Source organism: Ambystoma mexicanum, chromosome 2q (genome assembly GCF_040938575.1).
Source record: "Ambystoma mexicanum isolate Mex_15411 chromosome 2q, UKY_AmexF1_1, whole genome shotgun sequence".
In the NCBI taxonomy this organism is placed as follows: Eukaryota; Metazoa; Chordata; class Amphibia; order Caudata; family Ambystomatidae; genus Ambystoma; species Ambystoma mexicanum.
This window is the reverse complement of record NC_090924.1, coordinates 639,052,558-639,068,932: the sequence shown is the minus strand read 5'-3', so window position 1 is coordinate 639,068,932 and position 16,375 is coordinate 639,052,558. Positions and strand designations below refer to the sequence as shown.

Genomic DNA, 16,375 nt, shown 5'->3' with positions numbered 1-16,375 from the left:
TCCAAGGACTCATCAGAGATGCGGTTACTGTATGGGCACTGTGACAAATTGAGGGAATTTATTCCTTCTTCCCACCAAGGGGTAGCACCCCCTATGATGCGAGGAAGGTGACCCAACCTCCCTAGGGATTGAGGGAAGTGGGACCTTACCAGGAGAGAAACCCACGCAAGGGACAAGGTCTGCACACCGTGGCCTACATGGGAGGCTCTGAAATACCAGAGACTTTTTAAACAATAAGACTATGACTAAGAAACACATATTAGATTTCATTATCACATAGAACAAGAACATGTCCCCTTAAATCGAAGCATCCAATTCACTAGGATGAGTATGTTGAAGAGCGTGTACCCGATAAACAATGGAGAGAGAGAGGAACGCAGGCATGGGAAGGCCCTGAGCTGCGTAACACCTGGATTAGCCGGGAAGTCCACGAGTTTCAAACTCACATTATACTGCACAAGGAGGTGCCAGAGTCACAGCAAAGCACGAGAGGCTGAAAGGGCAGTAGTCCAGAGGAAGGTGGTGGTGAGACCACAAGAATCTATGGTGGACAGCCTATTCCCTTCTATAGGCCTACGTCAAATGACTCTGTAGTCCATAAGACACTTGCCACTTTCTTCAAGTCTTCTTCAAAAAATGCTGGATGCTGCCGCATTATTGCCATTCGCTGTGGGCTCTCCCTTTTCTCTATTCTAATCCAATATGTAATGCTCATAAAGAACACTACTTCATCATCTGTTGGGTCATCTCTAAACATGTCATCATCAAAAATGTCAGTCAGCCTGCACTCTTCTTCAATAGCTATCACTGTTCCCCATGGTCTACCCTGATCCGTTCCTTCGAGCATCGCCATTTCCCTTCGTACTATGGCTGCTTCTAATTCTAGAGGGATAGTCTGTCCCCACTCTTCGTCCATAGGTATCTGTGGTCTGAACAAAAATTCATCAGGTATTCACATAATTCTTCCCACTAAGCCAGGTAGCCATGTCAATAGAATGCTCACCCCATAAAGAAAAACCTCTGGCTCTACTGGAACGCCTCGCAAAGCCACTTGCCCTGTGAATGCCAATAGAAATTCGCCCATATTCATGTAGTGTATTCCAGGAGTGGAACACACTATCCCTTCATCAGTAAAAGAAATTGTCATGTTAGGTTTTGTCATAAAATCTCTTCCTAAAATGCTAACTGGCATCTGTCGAGATTACAACAATGGAACAGACATGTCACACTCTCCTATAGAGACTGGTAATTCGTCAGCATTCATGGCAATTCCCGACATTGGATATTTTCCCTCTCGTATACATGAACGAGTAGCCCCAGTGTCTACTAGAAAAGATAAAGATTTGCCTCCTATCATCACATCAATCCTTGGGTCCTCTTGGGGGTCTGGTATCACTGATAGTACTGAACACATCAAGTCGCCCTGTGAGCTTTCCTATTGTGAGTACATACATACCCCTGTATCTGTAAAGGGATTCTCTCCCACCACAGTGACACCCCCTATTCTAGGTGTCAGCAATTGTCATGAGTTTACATACTGCTGTGTTTGCATTGGGGCATGCTGCGACTGTCCTTGCGGTGGATTCCTGTGAACTATATGCTGGAGGATAAGCCATCCCCCTCTTGAGAATTGGTCATTCTGTACATACCCTTGGCTCCCACATACGCGTTCAATGTGCCCTGTCATCCCACAAGTCCAACATACAGGAGGAGTCTGTCTGTCTAGTCTCCCTTGTTTGAACCCTCCTTGCACATTCAGATTCTCATTCTGTGCGTTCTGAAACCCACCTTGATTGCTTTGGAATCCACCCCTTCCTCTGTAGCCCATGCCACTACTTCATGGTATGAATTAATTCCCTCCTTGGTCCATCAGGTGCTTATTATTCACCTGTGATGTACCCACTGCTTGCTTCATTCCCAATCCTTCTCCGCTCGTCAATACCACCCCTTCTGTGGCATATTTTGACAATTTCTTCTGAACGAATTTAGCGTCCTCAAGTTACCTAGCCTCATCTTTCTTCTTATTTTAATCCTGCAACAGACAACAGTGATGCACTATTGTCAACTGTATTTCAGCCCATGGCCTTGTTTACATTCCCACTTGCTTTTTAATCTGACTCTCTACTTGCTTGGGCAACCCCTCACATAAAATGTGGTAAAATAATGCCACCATTTTTTCCCTTGGTTCCCTCATTTCAAGGGTCCACTGCTCTTAAATATCCTGCTTGTAAGCAAGAGGATTCTCGTCTTCTTTCATCTTTCATGTCATGATTGCTTCCATGTCTGATGTGTCGGGATACTGTAACCTGAGAGCCCTCCAGACATCTGCTCTGTAATTATTAAATGGCATTCCATTGTGCGCTGTGTTCTGTGCTGTCACACTTGAATTGCTTGATCTCCTCCATATGTTATCAGCTGTTTCCCCAAGGATGGCTGCTAGGAGACCCTTAATGTCCCGTATTGCCAAGGTATTTCCTCCTGTCATTTTTTCTAATTCATACATCCTTTTTCCTACACTCGATGTCAAACTTGGGAGTTTGCGGATTAAATTATCCTTATCCATCTGTGGCCATGGACTATACTGTAGTCTTGCTCCCCCTTTTTCCAATAAGGGAAACTGCATAAACCCTAACTCCCAATCGGCTCCCATCGTCTGCCTAGCCATGATAGGGACAATGGTTCCTGACCGTCTCCTCCCTGGTAATGATCTTAACCTGCTCACATATGGCTGTGATTCTCCCTTCTCACTATACGATCGTCCTCTGGGACGCTCTGGATATGCTATGGGATTTGGTGTCCTATCCTTATGTTTCTCCAGATCGGACCATCCTACTTCATTGTCTGCCTGTCGGCTTCCCTCGGGGGCACATGCACCTCCTTCCTTTTCCTCACAGAAGGATTCCCTCTTCTTGTCTGACATATCTAGTCCCAAACTAGTATGACTCTCGTCCCCTTCACCCTTATCTAAGGTCAGTGTGCTTAAGGATAAGGCTCTAAGCTCGAGGCTGAATGGATTTTCCTCTTCGCTTTGTGATTGGAAGACCAGGGTTTGATCTCCCTTCCCTCGGCTTCCCGATTTACTACATTCCTTTAACTCTTGATAGGCCTTATCGATTCTGTCTCTGATACTTCGTATATCGAAGTTCTCTTCTAAGGCCACTCTAGATGGCCCTAACGTCGCTCCCTTTAAGGGAAGGCACTCTTCCATTCTGTCCCATCGTATTGTAGGACTTGGCTCCATTAGCTCCTTTTGAATAAGGTAAATATCAAGCTCCTGCTGTCTCCTTTTACGTTCTAATTCTTCATCTAAATTTTCTTCGCTTTCTCACTTCCCATCTAACTCCTCTTCTTGTCTTATCTCTTCTCTCCTTACTCCTGCTCTCCTTTCTTCCTCTTCTCTTCGTCTCTGTATTCTGCTATGCCTTAATTTCTGCCCTACCTCCTCTTCTCTTTTCCTTTCTTGTCTATCCCGTTCTTCTATTCTCTGCTTGTTGTCATGCTTTCTTTGCTCCTCTACCCTTTCTTCTTTCTTTTGTTCCTACTTCTAATACATCTGTTCTCGCTGCTGTCTGCTCTTTCTTTCATGCTCATCTTCCTTTAATCTCTTTTCTCGTTCCCTGTCTTTTCTATCCTGTTCATCCTTACCTTCTCTTTGCCTTACTTCCTCGATGCTTTTACCATCTAGCTTGAGTCGTATCTGTCCTCCCATTCCTTTGTTCTGTACGAGCGTTACCTCGTCAGCTTTATCCTTCTCTCCTTTCCATCTCTTAATCTCTCGTTCTATCTCTGTCGATACATTTGATCGCTCACTTTTCTCTTCCTTGTTTTGTATGATCTTAAAGATCTCCTCTTTTCTCTTACTCTCCTCTGGACTATCGTCACTGCAATAAGCAGGCGGCTCGTATTTCGGATTACTATACCCGTCGCTGCTTTCAGTTCCTTTAAAGGATACGATCCTATTTCTTCTGTACTATCACCTTTTACGTCTGGCGAGGTAAGGGGAGCTGAGGGCTCAACACCTTCCTCCTTACACCGGTTAAGCATCCACTCTTCAGGTGGTGAATCTTCACTCTCTTCCTGGTATATTTTACAAAGTTCTAAAATAGCTAACCTTTTCTCCAACTTCTTTCCCGTGTACATAGCGTGCAAGTATGTGGTCATGTGTTGCAATACTGCTTTTGACAGTGATCCACCTGCTGGGCATGGCATGAACATCTTATCTGATGTGCCTTTCACCCATTCCACTCTATACTGTTTGAGCTTGGGAATGTACTTTGGTAATGTCTTACATAAATGCATCAGAGGCGTGATATCTCCCATTGTGATGAGTCTCAAACACTTGTGTATAGGCACGTTATAAATGCCATATCATATATCATATCATATCATATCAATTGACTGTCAATACTTACCAGAGTTTATAAAATATCTTTGCCGCTTTTCAATTCTTAAAAACAATAAATAAGAGCGCGATCCAACAATTGGCACACAAACCTCTATTTTTCCAATGATCTCTGCCTACCTCTGGATTGGTACCAACCACTTTCTTAGATAGATAGTAAAACTTCTTGACTTTGTCTCAATTTTTTCAACACAAATACATAAACAGACAGACTAGTCAACTCTTCACATAAAAACCACGGTGATCACCCTTATTCCTCTCGCTCCTAGATAATAATCTGATTACAGAATTTAGTTTGTCTCCTTATGCGGACCTGTCCTGCATGTAGCCTAGTTTACTCTGACTGGAGTGTCAGACGATCTCTTCTACCCCCCTTGGCTCAGCTTCTGGGCGCTATCTCTTGTTATCTCTTTAGTTACTTTAAAATGATCACAACGCCGTCCCCTTAGTTTGCCATTCCCTTCAGTCTACTCACCATTTGCTCGTTTAGCTCGAGGCCTTCGGTATCAACTTCCTCCTCCAACCTACCACTTTCACCTTCCATCTGCAAAGCTCCTGTGGAAACCAGGTAGGGATTTCGTCAAAGAGGGACCCCTCCCACATCTCGATTTTCTTGCAAGATTCAATTCGGCCACTCTCCACAGGAAACACGCGCTCTCCTGGCTAGATGGCGGAGGATGTCCGATCGTCCGAAACTCTAGAGTCAACAGGTCGATGTTTTTTTTTAACCATCCGACATTGCTACCATGTGAACCCAGGGGTCCTTAATCAGTAACATGTCATGCGTGGATGGAATGCAGAATAACTCTTACACCAAATAATTAGACCGACTCAGGAAGTTGGCAAAGTCTCATCCCACTGTTTTATTATCAATTGTCTAAAACAGGGAGTTAAAGCGGACATCAACGGACGTTCGCTCAAGTTCTCTCAAACATTTTACATAAAAAACATATTTACATACTAAAAATTTGAAATACGTGACATCATACTACGTGGCAAACAAGAAGAACCTACGGAGGTTGTAATAGACTTAAGGGGAACATCTAAGTATACTTTCTATAAGGGCTTGAGTTGTGATTGGGTCTCTACAGTCAAGTGGACAACTTATGCCCACCCCTAGTGCAAGTCATCTTCATCAGTTATTAGATACACAGTATATCATTGGCTACCAAACCATAAGGGCCTTCCTTATATGGCCTTCTACAATTGGGTGGCACACTCGTGCCCTTCTGGAACATTCGGATCACAAGCAGCACGTAAGCTAGCTCCCCAGGTGCCAGTGTGTGGACTTGACCGTGTCTCCCCACCCAATTAGCCCAACGTCTCTCATCGCTCATGCCATCTGAGATGGAGATTGTCTTTAAACTTGGCCTTGCAAAGTATCCTTGCTCCTGGGAATGTATGGGAGTGTGAGCATGCGCTATCTCAAGTCTAGAACTGCATGCCCACCTTCTATTTTCATCCTTGGCTCACATGACAGGAGACCGCTATTCGGATCATCTTCTAGCATTTAATTGTATTAAATTAACAAACTTGGCACCCATGGTGTTCTTTCTTTGCACCTTAACAAGGGCTGATTCAGCGTTTCACGTTCACTGTTCTTCAAGGATAGATAACAGTTCTTGGCCGCTCCAGCCTTTGACACCAGGCCAGACAGCTCTTCCAGGCCTGTCCATGCTCTTAGCTTCATGTTGCTGCAACACAGCTTTCGACCTTCTTTCTCTGTGGGTCTGAGCTTACTAAAATCATGACATTGAATGTCCATATTCTATATAATGGCAGAACCGCCTGCAGTCTGTTCACTACATATAGCTAGCCTTTATGATTACTTAGTCTACTTGCGTTGCTGCATCTGTACAGTTATAACACGGCTTGGATTTTCTGCAGTTTTTCACACGTGTAATCTTCACTTCGCACATGAAAGTTGCTCATTTCTTTTACTTCGTCATCAGATTCTGTAAGGTCTATACATTCTCTTCTTCAGTCACTCTTCTCAGTGCGCCACGCTTGCTTCTTGTGATGCCACCAACTTCTTCTCTCATTCTCATATTCCTTCGGGATCTCCTCCAAGAGATTGTCACCTCTACGGGGTTTCATCAGATATGGTTTTCTCAATGGATACCTTTTCTAGAAGATTCTTCGTGGGATAGACATGATCACTGGTGTTGTGCATGGTGCGATTTCTGGCTTCCAACATATAGGAAGGATGGGGGTGGGAATTCCTGAAGAGGCAATCAGCTGCTCCTCTACACCGGGATCATCCTGATTGCCCTTAGTATTGCCTTTACTGACATTTTATTTCCTGGGAATTTTAAAAACAGGGGCCCTACTACGACCAGAAGGGGCCTGGACATTTACGCTTTCTGGCATTACCCACCCACCCGTTTTTGTGGCCACCACCTCTTATCTTCCAACGTCAAGAATACTTGTGAGACACCCAGCGCCTTCTGAGCCAAGGCAACGGGTGGGACAAATGCAGCCACCCTCTGAGGCAATTCCCTCATATTTAATAAGGGATCCGAAACATTCAGCAATTCCTGTACACTATCCTGACCATCTACAACTGCTCGAGGGGCCATAGCAGTAAGACCCAGGACCTCTCAGAATAGATCTGAATTGTAGTCATCAGAACATAATGAGCAATTAGATAAAGAGGAAACATTCAAAGGTTCAACAATATCTCTTTTTTAAATCTTTTGGTTTAAGGTATGCTGTAATTAATGAGCTCTTCTTAAGGTCTACATTCAAAGGTGCAGAGGCACCAATAACACTTCCCCGCCCTAAGCTCGCTTTATTTCCCTTCCTTAGATTGATATCCTTCTTAGTAGGCTGTTTAGGCGGTACCCCTTCAGAGTTCACTAGAACACATGAGGAATCACAATGTTCAGAAAAGGCCTGTGTTTGGGCCTTCAATGATTTTAAGACTTTCAAAGAGCCTTTCTTGGTTGCCCCTACCTGAAGGTTCTGTTTTTTGCCATTTGTACTCTTTTTTTCTTCTTTGTGCCTTGAATCATAGAAGTTCCAGGCCCAGAGTTTCCTAAATGCACCAGTGTTGTACTAGGAAGAACCAACACTTCTTCAACACCAGCAGGAGATCCTTGATGGCTATTGCGAGAAAGGGGAGAGGATACCTAAGGCACCTCAATGAATTTAGTAATAGGAGCAGCCAAAGCCTCCCTCTTAGGTTCTTCTCTCACCCCTCCCTCCCTCCCTTAACAGATCCAGGTCCACTTTACGAGCACCTTCACACAGCAAATTAAGATCTGGCATACCACATCTACAAGTTGCTACTTTGTCCGCCCGAGGAGACCCTAAGGCTCTGATAAAGCCTTCAATGAAAGTCATTTTCACCACCAGATCTTTTAATGTTAGTCAAACCTCACGTAGATCATATAAAGTATCTTCGTGCCCTCTGTCCATAGTGTCCAGATTCCTAGACAATACTGGAAAAGAAAAGGCGTCTATAACTGACTCATCTTGATGCTGGTGTTTAAATACTTTTTGCTTTGAGGCTACAGGATTGCCCCCTTGAAACTAATTTGGCATAGTAGGTGAACAATGAGACAGGGGTGGCCTAGGTTGATTAAAGAAACTCTGAGCTTCTGGTTCATTCGGAACAAGCAGGTAATCGGGTGCTTCGTCCCTCCCCTGGGCAAAAGGTACTGGAGATAAATTATAAGTGGGGTTATATAATTGCACCTCCTCCAGATCAGGGTCCTGGCCAATATAAGTACCCGAATTACATTGCAGAGAATGCGATCTCAAGGACAGACGCACTCTTTTTGCGAGTTCCAAGGAAATTACTGGTGCCAAAATGGACACATCAGATACGAAATTAGTGTCTACTTCAGGGAGGAGATCCTTCATATTCACCTGGCCCAGGAGGCTGGCACCCCTGGCATCAGATTCAAGAATGGTGTTTTCCATCTGCGCAATTTTCCCAGCTTCCGCCTTTTGCTCAATAACCCTCAATCTGGTTAAATCATCAATGAGAGCCGGGGGAGAGCACTGTATGATGTCAACTGATTCCATTCCAATTTCAGCCAAGGTTTTTCCTGGCAAGAAGCGAGTAACAGCAACGGGCTCTGTCTCCAAACTAGTGGTTCTCTTTTCACTACACAGGCCATGCATGCCTACAAATACCAAGGGCAGAAAGGTAGGGAAACTTGAAATACCTTTACTGCTGTTGTAGATCCAGAGTAGATTATGGCACAGAAGAAAGTGTTTTGATGGACCGATAAAACTGGAGTGCTACGATGCAAGTCCACAATCCATGTCTCAGCTGAGCTGCAAGTCTGTCAGCGAGGACCGACACCAGCACCACGCAGCGGTTTGATCCTTCACTTATATGAACACCGGCACCAACGTCCTTCCAGAGCCTAGAGGAACTGACATAACTATCAGGGATAGAAATGTGAACACACACACCCTCCGCGGGTAGAGCCCAAACTACCCTGTGCTGCTCGCATCTAGTGGCGATCAGAGACCAACAAAGTGAGGGTGGAAGGTTTTGAATTAATCTGAACCACTGCCATTGCTCTGGGCAACCTTCCACACCACTGTTTTTTAGCCCACCTGCGCCATTGCAAAAGGAGTCCAGCATCAGTCAGGTACTGACTGATTTGACACCCCTTACTCCCCCACCCACTCCCTTGACTTTTGTGTTCCCCAGGGCTCTGTACTTGGCCCCTTCCTTTTCTCACTCTATGCCTCTTTTCTAGCTCCTATCATCTCCTCGTTCGGTATCTCTTACAATTTCTACACTGATGACACCCAGCTTTTTATCTCCTTCTCTTCTTTTACTTCTGACATCCACCTCAAACTCTCTTCCTGTCTTACCGCTATCAAAAACTGGATGTCCTCCCACTTTCTTACCCTCAATACTGATAAAACAGAGCTTTTATTTCTTCCCACCAACACACTTCCTCGTCCTTCTCCCCCCCTTTTCCATCATCTTTCCCCCTTCTCATCTCCCCTTCTCTGGCTCTGCCCGCAATGTAGGCCTCCACTTTAATTCTAACCTCTCCTTTACTCACCACATCTCTCTAACCTCCCGTGCTTGTCGTTTCCATCTCTACAATGTTCATAGAATTCACTCCTCCCTCACCTTCCATACCACCAAACTTCTAATTTCCTCCCTCTTCGTCTCTCGTCTATTCTACTGTTCAGCTCTCCTCTTTGGTCTCCCAGCCTCTCACCTGGCCCCCCTCAAATCCCTCTACCACTCTGCAATCCGTACTCTTTGCTCCCTCTCTCCTCACGATTCCATCTCGGCTTCACTTTCTTCTCTCTGTTGGCTCTCCTTTCACTCCCAACTTAAATTCAACTTCCTCAGTCTTGTTTTTAAATCTCTCCACAATCTTGCCCCTCCCTACCTTTCCTCCCTCCTTTCCTTAAACTCTCCCTCTCGCCCCCTCTGATCAGCTGACCGCTTCCTACTCAATGTTCCTCCTCCTCCTCGCGCCCCTTCCCGATTCCGTTCTTTCCAGCTCCTTGTCCCCCTCCACTGGAACTCTCTCCTCTGCCTATCCGCTCCATCTCCTCTTACTCTTCCTTCCGCCCTTCCTTAAAATCCCACCTACTTCACCTTCCCTCCTGACTGCTCTTACTACTTCCTCCCTGCCCCCCCCAAACCCAGATACTTAATCTAATGTACTCAGCAAATTGTTCTGCATACTGTTCTCATTGTTTTGACTCGTGACTTGTTCATATTGCTTCTATTGTATCTTTGATGTTCTTATGTGAAGCGCTTTGGATTAAAGCGCTATATAAAATTTAATAAAATACAAATACAAAATACTGCCACCAATGGGAGCAGCCCTGCCTGAACTGCTAGACCTGGCCCCCTCTGCACGGAACCACAAGCAACTCCAGACATGTTTCGGCCTTTTCGGGCCTCCTCAGTGAGGTACAGCTTGGTTCCGTATGGCGCCACGAGCAAGGGACCCACATCTGGGCATAACCTCTCTTACATAGGGAGACACACTGAAACCAAAAAAATGATGGGTGAAAGGTTTTAATTAATCTGAACCACTGGCATTGCTCTGGGAAACCTTGCACATCACTGTTTTTTAGCCCGTCTGCGCTGTCGCATCTAGTGGGGGTCAGACCTGTGCCTCCATCAGCCAAGCATAACTCACAGAGAACCAGGAAGTAATCTGGGCATTTGATCCGGCCATCTGCTCGCTGGATCAGATCCCCCCACCAAACTAGATCCTGCACCTCGAATCTCACACGATTTTGGGCGTGATTTTGATCTTCTGTCAAATCCTGTCTGATCCTGAAGTCAGTAATTGCTCAACACCGTTATCAGTTCGTCGAGCAATATCAACCAGGCAGAAGTCACCCAGCCTACGTGGGCACTCATGGTCTGCTGCTCTGACAATGTTGCCAACTATAGTTACAATTTAATTTAGAAACAAAAAATATTGTACTCGTGGATGTCAATTGACTTTATCGATGCATCTCTCTTTTTAAGTTAATACTGTGTTGAATGGGGATCCATCGCAGACATATTACACATGTGTTTGTTTTTTCCCAATAAAATCTAATCAAACAGCTGTTTACGATAATTCAATGTTAAAAGTTGCTGATTTTTAAGAAGACATATGCAAAAAGTTATATTGTAAAACGTTGCAACACAGACACCGTGAGGCGATCTAAGATGTGTGCACTGCCCTCTTGCACATGCCTTACTTAATACAAAGCATGCTTTGCCTGTTAAGCCACATTGCTGAATACTCTGCTGCCTCTACTGCTTGCTTTATGAGTGGAGTTTGTTTTGTTTTATACATTGAATGCGAGACCACGCTGAGTAGTGCGTCGCCTCAACGCTGATCGGTAAGTGCCTCCAGTTTCATTTTTATTTTCTCTTATTTCTTTCATGACGTTTCTTCTGTAAACCATGGTGTACGTTAATGTTGTGTGGCAAATGACCGTGGTTATAATATATTCATTGTGTACCTCGTAGTATGTGTCCCTCAGCTTAGGCAATTCTTCCCGCCTCACGGGTACTTCTCGCCGGCTTTTGGCTGAATGTGCCGCCGTTGGGCTTGGAGGGGAAAGCCGGGGGATAGAGAGCAAGCAAATGCGCGTCCCGGTAAGTGTGTCTTAAGCACTATCGAAACTTATTCTTTTGCCTCTTTTACTATCAAACCGAAAGTTCTGTATTACTCGAGGTTGATTTAGAGCGCCCATTTTGTGGTTCTATCCATTAAATGAACCTATATTTTTAAGTGCGTTGAAAACCTCTCTTCCCCTTATTGCGGCATAGCGGGTATTGACGGGCGCGGATGTATATAAGGACTAGTCAGTTCTATAGATGTATAAGTATTATATACCTTTACGTGCGTTAAGATTTTAACTGTAATTTGATGAATTTGATAATTTTGTATTAATGGGTAATGTTTTATAAACCATATAACAATTATACATTTGTTTTAAAGTATTCGCATCTCATAACAATTGTATCTCCTCATAATTTGTTATAATTATGCGTATGCATAACAACTCATTCCTAATTTGGGAATTTTTGATTTTCTCTTCTCAATTTTTTTAGAAAGATGTTTTCCTTTCTGTATATACCCACTAGTATTACTTTTACTATCATTACTGTCTCCAGTTTTCATGGCTGATGTTATTTTAACCGAAATAAACATTAACCTGACAGGATTCCCCCACCTCAGCGTACGCCACCCCCGCTTCCCTTTTAATGCGGCCCTTGCTCTTCCTAAATCACCCGAGCTTTCAACTGCTTCCAGCAAAACTCTGGCTGTGTGCTCGTGCCAGCCAGGGGTCAAGTCGTAGAAAAGTAGGGGGACGCATTAACATAGCAATTGAAAATGCCGTCAACAGAAATTAGCATATCAAGGTGTCCTCTGAAAAAAGTGGGGGACTTCTGAAAAATGTGGGGGGACTCCGTCCACCTGCGTACTCTTGACTTGACCCCTCTTGCTTGCTCCCTGCCACTGCGGCCTGGTCCGCCTTACACACCCACCTACGACAAGATACAACACATGCCACTATCCCCGAGGTGAAAGCGGCTCTCTAAAGCGCAATATGGAGCGCCTGCGCCCCTTGGTTCGGAATGAATGGAAGATGCCATGTATTGAGTGCAACCATGAGCCTGCTTTCGTGTTTGCTCGTACCACTACAGTATGTACAGTAAGGGTAACCCCTTTCCGGTGCAGCCAGCCAAAGAAGGGCTTTAATGCGCTATATGCTTCGCCCTACACCACCATTAGTCGTTAGCTTATCCTTAGACATTAGTTTGCAGCCCTGCCCAGCGGCCATTCACAGGGCTTCTTCCAGTGGGAAAATAGCTCCCAGTCAGTACAATTAAAGTATAATTAATAAAACCTATTGCTATAGCGCTGAGACGCGGAATAGAACGTGCAATTGCCGCTGCCTGCGCATTATGTTGCTGATTGCCTCGTTAAGCACACAAACAGCTGCAGCTCTAGACAGAAGCTAAATCAGAAAATGTGGCAATAATAATTTGGGAAATTTGGAAAAAGTAATCTTTAAAACAGTGAACATTATAGAGCCCATGGTGATTACATCTGGTCTATTCTGTTTGTAGTAAGCTTTTATTTTATCTACTGGCATTCAGGGGTGGACTGGGAACTGAAAGAGGCCCTGGAAATAAATACTGGGGACCAAAAGAGGCCCTGGAAATAATGTTCAAAGTGGCCCCACATGACACATTTTCAGCAAGCCCAATGCTTTTCCTATAAGAAAATTTGGAAATACTACACAAAAGAGGCCCAGGGTGCAGAGGCCCACCGGGAAATCTCCAGAGTTCCCTATAGGCCAGTCCACCCCTGCTGGCATTCAGTGAAAGTGAAAGCAGCGAGTCCCGCCACTGGCAGAGTCCCAGCCACAGAGTCCCATCCGGAAGGTCACTGCTTTTTTTTAATGACGGGGGTTTTATGGGCGTGAATGTGAAAGGATCTCACTGAGCTCACCTTCCCAGAAATGCTGGATCGTGTTCAAGAGCCACTGCTTGAGGACTCTATGGTATTTTATATGCGCGATATGCTTTGGCAACATGAATGCAACATGCATTGACAAAGCGAAAATGTTTGCCTTTTCTGACCGCACATGCTTAAATTATGCAGGCCTCCTCCCGTTTTGCAGGCAGTGTGACTGGGGAGGTACCATGTGTGGCAATGGTAGACAGGGGTTCACTATGAATTACAAAAGTTGGCATGGTCAACAATGGGTGGCCACAGAGGCGTAAAGGCTCGGACTGGCCAATACCAAAAACTCATAATGCTTTGTCGGACAGTTTTTTTGGTCAAAGTGGGCCACTTTTTTGGCCCATGTGGGCCAGTTCGATAAGTTACTTCAGAATGCAGCTAGTTTTGACCAATGTTACTGTTAAAATGCACAATTTGCATCACATTTTATCAAAAACTTCCCCCATGGGTACTACTCAAACAGTCTGTCACAAAAGGAATGAATTGCCATTTGCAATTGTGGGCCACTTTTTCATAGGTGCCTGAGCCAATTTTACGCCCCAGTCCGACCCTGGAGGCGTAGACAGGGTAGGGCCTGAGCGGGCAAGGCCCACCCAAAATTATGTAAATGCCCACTCTGCAGTACTGTGTGGGCATTTACAGATGATAATGTCAATGCGGTGGGCCCAACTACATTAGCTCCAGGCCCCATCTTTTAGACAATTCTGGCTACACCTCTGCGCATGGTCTGGCAATGGTCAACCACGGTCTAGTGATTGTCCCCATGGAAGTGATGTTTGGCACTGGTCGGCAATGGTTGCCGGTGATCAGTGTGGGCCAACGGAGGTTGACAATGGACGACTGTAGTTGACTATGTTCGAGTCCGGTCGTCGATGGAGCTGTACAACACCCAATATCGTCTGCACAGCTGCCTCTGATTTGCCAGGCCTCATCACCACACATGCATAGAATTCATCATAACTTACATTTAGAGGTCATTTGAGACAAAACCGAGAAATGGATGACGACCAGTGAGTGGACTCTGGTTGGAATAGCAGAACTAGAAGAAACCAGAAGTGCATTAGAACATGATCATGCACCTAAAACCCACACTCGCGACGACGGCATTGCATGCGCCATGCCCACACTCATGATGCTGCATCTCACTGGAGAAGGGCGAGCTCTACACCATGCAGTAGGAGCTAAGATCTGTGTCTGTGGGCCTGCTACCCTGTACTGCTTCCTTTTCCTCTGAGTCATGTCAAGGGGATTTGCAAGGATCCCTGTGACCACCATGACACTGTGGCCCTGATTTACACAAGCCCTTTTCAATGGCGCAATCCCATTGAAAAGTGCCCTGTAAATGAGGCCCAATACGGCTGATAATGCGAACTGTTCCATATTCTACCTCATGCTGCACATTTATACACCATTCCACAATATGGTGCAATAGTATATATGATACCATGTAGTCTAACCCCAGATCGGTGCTTTACTTGCTGCTTTCGTTGAGGCTAATAGCTCTCAAACTCTTCTTATGTTTTATTTTATTTGTGCACATGTTGCACGCGGGGCAGTGGCTGGGATATTTCGTGGATTGCATTGGCACTATTGTAATTGCACGTAGTAAAGATCTATGGAAATCATTGCATATTAAGCTACGGACGAATGGATAGTGTCTGGGCTGCATGGCAGGACCCGCGCATTTTTTCCAGCCGTTAGTGAGTAATTGATTTTAACCGTTGTATTGCCTTGTTTTAGGGCTGTTTACCTGGTTTTAGCTTTTGTGAATGACAGGAACGCAACCTGACATTTGTAAAGGATGATTTAAGCATGCAATAAGGTTTTACAGCCGGCCACAACAGACACAAACATTTTAGGGCACAAGCACACGTTAAACATGCCACACCAGTTTTCTTGTTCGTGCCATCGAAAAATGATTAGGGTGCTACTACGCATGCGTGAATTTCAATGGCAAAGCAAATTCCTACGGTACATGTAACGTCGGATTTTGCGTCAGAAAATGCTTTCTGTTCTACCGGGCAGCGCTACATTAACCCTATGTTACCAATGGTTGCTTACCTGTCAGAAAATGCTTTCTGTTCTATGGGGCAGCGCTACATTAACCCTATATTACCAATGTTTCCTCAAGTTTTGTATTAACCCCATATTATCTATTTTAACCATATGTTGTGCAGGGCAGTGCAGCATTAACCCATCAGAAAATGCTTCTGATGGCATTTTTTGACAGTGTTTTTTGTAGCCAAACCCTATGTTGGACGGGGCAGTCAGCATTACTAACACCAACCTTATCAATTTTAACCCTGTGTTGTACAAGGCAGTTCAGCATTAACCCTATGGTGGCAATTTTGAACCCCATGGTGCGTCATTTATGGTGTGATTGCAAAATGGCAGGGTAATCAAAATCTGACGGCAAGTAAAAAGTCCTTTTCTGATGCCCTGCAAAGCCACCTGTGAGGAATTGTGCCAATAAAACCCTAAGGTGGCTTGGCGCCGCCCTTCCTGCGCAGCGGGAGCCGTATCTCATCATTTTTAACCCTATGTTGCCTCATTTAGTCAGCCTAAGCAAATTCTGATGGCAGCCTAAGCAAATTCTGACGACAGCCTAAGAAAAATCTGACGGCATGTAAAATGGCATTTTCTGCTGCCCTGCAAAGCCGCCTGTGAGGAATTGTGCCAACTTAACCCTATGGTGCCTTGGCGCCATCCTTCCCGGGCAACTGGAGCTGTGCCTCATCATTGGTATCCTATGTTGCCTCATTTAGGCAGCCTAAGCAAATTCTGACGGCAGCCTAAGCAAATTCTGACCGCAGCTGAAGCAAAATCTGACGGCACGTAAAATGGCATTTTCTGCTGCCCTGCAAAGCCGCCTGTAAGGTATTGTGCCAACTTAATCCTATGGTGGCTTGGCGCCGTCCTTCCCGGGCAACTGGAGCTGTGCCTCATCATTTGTAACCCTATGTTGCCTCATTTAGGCAGCCTAAGCAAAATC

General features: G+C 45.0%; 1 protein-coding gene across 9 annotated transcripts in view; it reads left to right on the top strand.

Moving 5' to 3' along the window:
• Window positions 1-16,375, top strand: part of CIITA (class II major histocompatibility complex transactivator) — an 807,875-nt gene that overhangs the window by 151,401 nt on the left and 640,099 nt on the right. For 5 of the 9 annotated variants that reach the window (XM_069647817.1, XM_069647823.1, XM_069647821.1 and 2 more), the window contains exon 1: window positions 11,163-11,242. The exons of 2 other annotated variants lie outside the window; for them this stretch is intronic. The gene's annotated coding sequence lies outside the window, so the exon portion shown is untranslated. Of the gene's footprint in view, window positions 1-11,162; window positions 11,243-16,375 lie in introns of those variants that run through there. 2 more of the 9 variants (XM_069647819.1, XM_069647815.1) reach the window with 1 other exon arrangement.